Below are 8,490 nucleotides of genomic sequence, written 5' to 3'. Positions count from 1 at the left end.
AGCAGTTAGAGCGTTGGATCAGTAACCGAAAGGTTTGAATCCCCGAGCTGACAAGGTGAAAAATCAGTTATTGTGTCTTGAGCAAGGCACATAACTCTAATTGCTCCAGGGTCGCCGTTGATAATGGCAGACCCTGGAGCAAGGCACATAACTATAATTCGTCCAGGGTCACCGTTGATAATGGCAGGCCCTGGAGCAAGGCACATAACTCTAATTGCTCCAGGGTCGCCGTTGATAATGGCAGACCCTGGAGCAAGGCACATAACTCTAATTGCTCCAGGGTCGCCGTTGATAATGGCAGACCCTGGAGCAAGGCACATAACTCTAATTGCTCCAGGGTCGCCGTTGATAATGGCAGACCCTGGAGCAAGGCACATAACTCTAATTGCTCCAGGGTCGCCGTTGATAATGGCAGACCCTGGAGCAAGGCACATAACTCTAATTGCTCCAGGGTCGCCGTTGATAATGGCAGACCCTGGAGCAAGGCACATAACTCTAATTGCTCCAGGGTCGCCGTTGATAATGGCAGACCCTGGAGCAAGGCACATAACTCTGATTGCTCCAGGGTCGCCGTTGATAATGGCAGACCCTGGAGCAAGGCACATAACTCTGATTGCTCCAGGGTCGCCGTTGATAATGGCAGACCCTGGAGCAAGGCACATAACTCTAATTGCTCCAGGGTCGCCGTTGATAATGGCAGACCCTGGAGCAAGGCACATAACTCTAATTGCTCCAGGGTCGCCGTTGATAATGGCAGACCCTGGAGCAAGGCACATAAACTCTGATTGCTCCAGGGTCGCCGTTGATAATGGCAGACCCTGGAGCAAGGCACATAACTCTGATTGCTCCAGGGTCGCCGTTGATAATGGCAGACCCTGGAGCAAGGCACATAACTCTAATTGCTCCAGGGTCGCCGTTGATAATGGCAGACCCTGAAGCAAGGCACATAACTCTAATTGCTCCAGGGTCGCCGTTGATAATGGCAGACCCTGGAGCAAGGCACATAACTCTAATTGCTCCAGGGTCACCGTTGATAATGGCAGACCCTGGAGCAAGGCACATAACTCTAATTGCTCCAGGGTCACCGTTGATAATGGCAGACCCTGGAGCAAGGCACATAACTCTAATTGCTCCAGGGTCGCCGTTGATAATGGCAGACCCTGGAGCAAGGCACATAACTCTAATTGCTCCAGGGTCGCCGTTGATAATGTCAGACCCTGGAGCAAGGCACATAACTCTAATTGCTCCAGGGTCGCCGTTGATAATGGCAGACCCTGGAGCAAGGCACATAACTCTAATTGCTCCAGGGTCGCCGTTGATAATGGCAGACCCTGGAGCAAGGCACATAACTCTAATTGCTCCAGGGTCGCCGTTGATAATGGCAGACCCTGGAGCAAGGCACATAACTCTAATTGCTCCAGGGTCGCCGTTGACAATGGCAAACCCTGGAGCAAGGCACATAACTCTAATTGCTCCAGGGTCGCCGTTGACAATGGCAGACCCTGGAGCAAGGCACATAACTCTAATTGCTCCAGGGTCGCCGTTGACAATGGCAGACCCTGGAGCAAGGCACATAACTCTAATTGCTCCAGGGTCGCCGTTGACAATGGCAGACCCTGGAGCAAGGCACATAACTCTAATTGCTCCAGGGTTGCCGTTGACAATGGCAGACCCTGGCCGTCACCCCACTCCCAAGGATATCTCAGGGAGGGTTGGGATATGCAAATGTACCATTCACATATACCTATGAATACACACTTGTACATGTGTGAAATAGGACAAATACAGTATAAGCACCCACCAAATAATAATAATGATTATTCTTTCTGCCTGATGATTTAATAGAATTCAAGTGAGGACAAGGCTTGAATCGATAGACTGGAGAAATGGGAAGGTGAAAAGAACATTATGGGAACAGGAGAGAGAGGGGGGTAGCTACTTGGGAGCTGACAATCTCCACTCTTCTCCCTGTAAGAGGCATGAGGGAATAGGCCCATTAGATACAGGGGCCTGTATTCAATCCACTGGACATTGACCCTCTCTGGACATTTTCCTTTTGTATGATTTGGCTGCAGTGGTTTGTGATGGTAATCCTAAAACAATTTTGGCTAATTACCAAAAATGTGTTAATGTGGACAGCGACATTAAGCTTTAAAATGGATAAACAGTAGTCTATTAAATATAGCATTTAAAAATAATAATATTGTAGTACATCTTAAGTATTCCACCCACAAGAATACAGAAGAAATAACTCAAAATAAAATGAATAAACTATTAATAAATACAGCCGGCGACTTTTCTCACATTCTGTGGATAGAAGATGAGTAAACACGTGTGGGCTGGGCCTTGTGTATGGTCGACTGTATGGTGACTGTGTTGTGAACACTAGCTAATGTAGTTCTCCAGTTTGAAGGGAGCCAGAGTTGATTGGACTGTGACTGCAGTCATCATCAGACCCCCTCTCTCATCAGACCCCCTTTCTCATCACCAGACCCCCTCTCTAATCAACAGACCCCCTCTCTCGTCAACAGACCCCCTCTCTCATCATCAGATCCCCTTTATCATTACCAGATCTCATCATCAGACCCCCTCTCTCATCATCAGACCCCCTCTCTCATCACCAGAAACCCCTCTCTCATCATCAGACCCCTCTCTCATCACCAGACCCCTCTCTAATCAACAGACCCCTCTCTCGTCATCAGATCCCCTCTCTCATAATCAGACCCCTCTCTCATCAGACCCCTCTCTCATCAGCAGACCCCCTCTCTCATCATCAGATCCCCTCTATCATTACCAGACCCACTCTCTCATCATCAGAACCCCTCTCTCATCAGACCCCCTTTCTCATCAACAGACCCCCTCTCTCATCATCAGACCCCTCTCTCATCAACAGACCCCTCTCTCATCATCAGATCCCCTCTCATCAGACCCCCTTTCTCATCAACAGACCCCTCTCTCATCATCAGACCCCGCTGTCATCAACAGACCCCTCTCTCATCATCAGATCCCCTCTCTCAACAGACCCCTCTCTCATCTTCAGACCCCCTCTCTCATCATCAGACCCCCTCTCTCATCAGACCCCTCTCTCATCAGCAGACCCCCTCTCTCATCATCAGATCCCCTCTATCATTACCAGACCCACTCTCTCATCATCAGAACCCCTCTCTCATCAGACCCCTTTCTCATCAACAGACCCCTCTCTCATCATCAGACCCCTCTCTCATCACCAGACCCCCTCTCTCATCACCAGACCCCCTCTCTCATCATCAGATCCCCTCTATCAATACCAGACCCCCTCTCATTAGCATTTTCTCAGAGTAGTAGAACGTGTGAAAGCCTCACCACTTTGTCTGACTTTGGCCAGGGATAATTGTGTTATGAGTTAAAGAAATGACTTCGCTATCCTCAGCCAAACAATGACACTGACCAGTAAATGTCAGTAAATAATAACATTAATGCTATGGTCCATAGCCTCAGAAAATTACATGAAAATAGGAGGCTACGACACATTTTAAATAGGTATTTACAAAAAGGGTATTTTTCAAATGGAAGATGGTTGCCATAGTTCCAGGAGATGTAATAAACATGTTATATGTTGAAGGAAGGATGACTGGCACCAGTCTGGAGTCTTGACACAATGCGTAGACAACAGTCCACCGATAGCGCAGGCATCCTTTGTTATTCATTTGTCGTTTTTCATCTGTTAGGTTGCTGGCTAGATTATCATGTTTAACACACAGTCGGAAATCCATTGTAAACATTTACAATGAATCTTCTCACCGGTGGCTCCCAGAAGATGGGCTGCTTTACATAAAGCTGATCAAGTGAAGTTGTTTTTGGCCAAACGCAGTGTTGTTACAACATAACATTCATTTAACCGAGAGCACACATGTATTTATTTGTGATTGGTTGAAACCGTCATAAACCCCTGTGTATTGTGGGTATTTCTCTGGCATGTTATTCCCTTTTCACTCTCTCTGTGTGTGTAATTCCAGTGACATGGCCAGTCAGAGCTTTGAACCTGCCAGACAGGGGTGCACATCAGCAAACAGCCAGCCTGATTTGTATTAGAGTAATCCTTTAATTGCTTCATGGTAAAACGTCTATAACATATTAAGTAATTCAATACAGCCGGTTAATGGAAAGGCGGAGAGATATCATGTTTTGCATAAAACCTTTAAAGCCATGCAGGCCTTGCAACACGCTCTCTTCTCATTTTGATCATACTCACATCCCAAATAATCCGGCATCTAATTCCAAGCCATATATTCCATGGCTCTGAGAAGGCTACTGCATGTAAGATGTACAAAACCACTTTTCCATTTGAATGGAGTTTCATGGTTAAAATAAATGAACACCATGTTTATTGTATTGTCGATACAGCAGCTGGCATTAAATGATATAGCACACAGTCAATTCATCAAGCTGTAAATGAAAACCTAATACAAAAATGCATTTCATATTTAAGAAGGCTACATTTCCATATCAAAGCTAATCTAGCTAAGTTAGTTGGCTAGCGTTGACGGTGTTTATGACGGTATGTCACTATTATGACAGTGTTATGTAGCCCTTATGACAGTTTACATAAAGAGCTATGTATATCATATCCTTCCAAAGATACAGACTGAGATTGATCATTAAAGGAGATCCAGGAATCTGTCAAAGTGAGAAAGTCATGTTAGTGATGGCCTGAGGAACATGGTGACTGACTGACTGCTCATGAAGACATCACCAACCCTATTCACTAATACTCTCTTTGATACAGCTAGCGAGCTCTGAGGATGAGGATAAATGACAAAAATACATATTCCAATGGGCGGGACCAGGTCTTTAAAATACTGTGCTAACCTGTATCTGCATAGCGGACCCCAAACCATCAAATTTAAGTTTTTGAAGATATTCAAAGCAGACATGATGGAAACCAGTAAACCATGAACACTGTTTGAATATGCATTATGCTCTCCTGGGAGAAAGCTGGCTGTCGTGGAGGTTGGGTTTTAGACATACCTTCTTGTTGACACTTTTCTGTGGGACCAGACTCTTTTAGGAATCATCCGCTTTTCAAATGCATGCATAAGTATGCATAATGAGCACCAATTAGAGTGTTTTCCTGCCATAGGCCTGATTTCACTTGCTTTTGTTATATCAAGGAGCGAGGAATCAAACAATGAATTGGGAGTTCCAAATTGCCCTTATTCGGTTGCCTAGTAACATAATGAGACTAATAAAAAAGACAGTTATGGAATTAAGTTGAAGGGATTGAATGATGAGCCGATGGCATGTTTGTAATAAACCCAAAGCAAACTGGGTGAGTGGGATGGCTTCTTGACAACATTTGACTGCAGACCACAATGGCCCTTCATTGTCAAGGCCAACAGGCGGCCTTACCTACGGCTGTATTGATCACCATGTGAAACCAGTTGAGAGAGGAGCCCCACCAGTCTCTCTCATCAATGGCTGTCCTCCTCTCAATGCAGGGTTAAAGGTCACAGAGGTTGCAGCCAGGGTAACTCGGTCAAAAAGCCAGGGTCAGTGGAGTCTCAAGTTCACAGCCTCATAAAGGGAGAGGACAGAGAAGGGACTGAGAAGGATTTATAGGGTCACATGGATTACTGAGGTCTCCTCCTTGTTGTGTTTCAGCTTTAATCCTCCATGAAAACGGCCAGTGTTGCCGTGCCTTCATTCCAGCAGAGAACCAAACTGAATGAGCTTTGACTTGGGGAGAACTCATCTCTCCTTCTTACAATGTGTTGCTTTGAGGATTATAGGTATGTCGCTATGTGTGTTTAAAAGAAATATAAACTACACTAGCTCCGGAGTGGCACAGCGGTCTAAGGCACTGCATCTCAGTGCAAGAGGGGTCACTACAGTCCCTGGGTCGAATCCAGGCAGAATCACATCTGGCTGTGATTGGGAGTCCCATAAGGCGACGCACAATTGTCCCAGCGTTGTCCGGGGTAGGCAGTCATTGTAAATAAGAATTTGTTCTTAACTGACTTGCCTAGTTAAATAAAAATGTACAAAATAAAAAACACTGAAAAAAATATAAATGCAACAGTTTCAAAGATTTTACTAAGTTACAGTTCATATTAGGAAATCAGTCAATTGAAACAAAATCATTAGGCCCTAATCTATGGATTTCACTTGACTGGAAATACAGATATGCATCTGTTGGTCACAGACACCTTAAATAAAAGGTAGGGGCGTGTATCATAAAACCAGTCAGTATCTGGTGTGACCACCATTTGCCTCATGCAGCGCGACACATCTCCTTCGCAGAGTTGATCAGGCTGTTGATTGTGGCCCGTGGAATGTTGTCCCACTACTCTTCAATGGCTGTGCAAAATTGCTGGATCCAGAGCATCCCAAACAATGCTAAATGGGTGACAAGTCTGGTGAGTATGCAGGCCATGGAAGAACTGGGACATTTTCAGCCTCCAGGAATTGTGAACAGATCCTTGCGACATGGGGCTGTGCATTATCATGCTGAAACATGAGGTGATGGCGGTGGATGAATGGCAGGACAATGGGCCTCAGGATCTCGTCACGGTATCTCTGTGCATTGAAATTGCCATCGATAAAATGCAATTGTGTTCGTTGTCCGTAGCTTATGCCTGCCCATACCATAACCCAACTGCCACCATGGGGCACTCTGTTCACTACATCAGCAAACACCATACACAATGTCTGCCATCTGCCCGATACAGTTGAAACTAAGTTTTATCCGTGAAGAGCACACGTCTTCAGCGTGCCAGTGGCCATCAAAGGTGAGCATTTGCCCACTGACGTCAGTTACGACACCAAACTTTTGTCAGGTTAAGACCCTGGTAAGAACGACGAGCGGGCAGATGAGCTTCTCTGTGACGGTTTCTGACAGAAATGACTTGGTTGTTCAAACCCACAGTTTCATCAGCTTGAAGAGAACAATTTGATACCGTTCCTCTGGATCTTGCACTTGTTCACCTTGATGCATTTGTACAATTAGTGAGGCAACTGCTTGTCTGGGTGCGTTAATGAAACTCGCATTTACATTTATACTGATTTTATTCCAGGCTTGTAAGATAAAGATCTGTGACCATAACTGGTGCTAAGAAGAGCGCAGGGAAGCCAAAAAGACAATGGATACGGACCAGGGGACAGATATTTTGCTGCTGATTGCACTCGGGGTAGACAAGAAGTAGAATTGATTAGGCTATTTTTCACTTGCTTTTTCACTTGCATCTGCCAGGATCTGAAATTAAATGTTTAATGTTTCATGGGCTAAGAAAAGGGCAGAATTTGTCTTTGTATTGGTCACCAGCGAGAGGAAGAGGGAGAGAGAGAGGGAGAGTGTGTGGGGGAGAAAGAGAAAAGAGACTAGGAGAGAGAGAGAGAGAGAGACTGGAAAGGAGGGAGCATGAAAGATTGACACAGAAAGGGAGGGAGAGAGAGAGTGAGGGAGAGAGGGAGTGAGGCTCTGTGTTTTGATCTGTCTGACGGATGAGGGTGGGGGGTGGTGGAGGCGGTGTCTTCTGAATGATGATGGTCTAATATAATCATCCCCCTGTCAGCCCTAATAGGCTTCTCCTGTTAGAAATCACTCATACAGCTCCAACCATTATGTCCAGGCCCTGACAGCCTCATCCATCCACCTAACACAGGCCCAATGCTTCCAAACTAATAAGGAAATATACTGTTCAAGGAGTTCTGAAACAATTAAACAGGTAGCTTATGAACAATTTGTTTCACTTAGATGTTTATTATATTTATTGATTATTGAAGCATGCCCAATGTTTGAGACATTGGGCAGTAAGAACATGCTGATTAGGCAGGTTCTGTTTTTGTTGGGTTTTCTGGTGTACAGTATGGACAAAAATATTTGCAGTATTTCCCCCTTTTCTTTTTTACACATCTCATGTCTGTCTGTATTTTCTCCGTTGCTCCTTGACCACCTTCCCACGACTTGAAAATGCCACCTAGAAAACAAACAACAAAAAATGACAACTTGATTTGAGAAGAGTCATATTTAATTTGACTGTGAGTTGTTGGATTTAATGGATATTTATATCCATGGATATTTCCATTGGATGAAATAAAATAATTGAGATTTTATGAATATTTGCAAATTGCAACAAAGCTCTGCAGTTATTGTTGGAGTTACTTTTAGAAAAATATCAATATTTATACATTTTGTTCAGCCACTCTCCAGGCCCATAACACAGTTGAAGACGTTCTAATTTTAGCTTAGCGACTGAGCTTTAGAGGAGTCACCCATCTCTATTTTTCCCAGCACGATGCCTGTCTGCAGTACACCTGTCACCGCTCTCCCACAGGACACTTTAAACACGCTCACTCTCCTCTTATCTCTCCCCGTACCGCACAGACACAGAAACACACACACACACACACGTACGCACGCACGCACAAACAGACACAGAAACAGACACAGACACGGACACAGACACGGACACAGAAACACACACACACACACACACACGCACGCACGCACAA

This window comes from Oncorhynchus nerka, linkage group LG12 (assembly GCF_034236695.1).
Source record: "Oncorhynchus nerka isolate Pitt River linkage group LG12, Oner_Uvic_2.0, whole genome shotgun sequence".
Classification (NCBI taxonomy): domain Eukaryota; kingdom Metazoa; phylum Chordata; class Actinopteri; order Salmoniformes; family Salmonidae; genus Oncorhynchus; species Oncorhynchus nerka.
The sequence above is the reverse complement of the archived record's forward strand: the minus strand, read 5'-3'. Positions refer to the sequence as shown.